Source organism: Chaetodon auriga, chromosome 2 (assembly GCF_051107435.1).
Source record: "Chaetodon auriga isolate fChaAug3 chromosome 2, fChaAug3.hap1, whole genome shotgun sequence".
In the NCBI taxonomy this organism is placed as follows: Eukaryota; Metazoa; Chordata; class Actinopteri; order Chaetodontiformes; family Chaetodontidae; genus Chaetodon; species Chaetodon auriga.
The window spans coordinates 30770270-30770621 of record NC_135075.1 but is presented as its reverse complement, the minus strand read 5'-3'; positions in this window follow the sequence as shown (position 1 = coordinate 30770621).

Sequence of the window (352 nt, the reverse complement as noted above, 5' to 3'; positions counted from 1 at the left end):
TCGCCCTCAATCATTGACACAGGTGTCCCCCAAAGGTGTGTTTTGTCCTCCATCTTATACCATGTGCACACCACAGTGCCAAGCATCTGCTTCAGCTCACACTTATCTGAAATATGCGGATGACACAGTATTGGTGATTGATTGGTGGAGGAGTTTGAGCAGCTTCTGTTCAGTGGTGTTCAGATCGTTTCCTGACTGAGGTCCTGACTCACCAGACACTGAAGAAATGGAGTCCCTCCACCCGCCATCTAATCACCCTCTCAACGTTTCCCTCCCGCTCCACCTCTGGCTGCTGTGCATCACCTGCTCCACACAGGTGGTGCTTTGAGTATCATGACAAAGCGCTCTACAG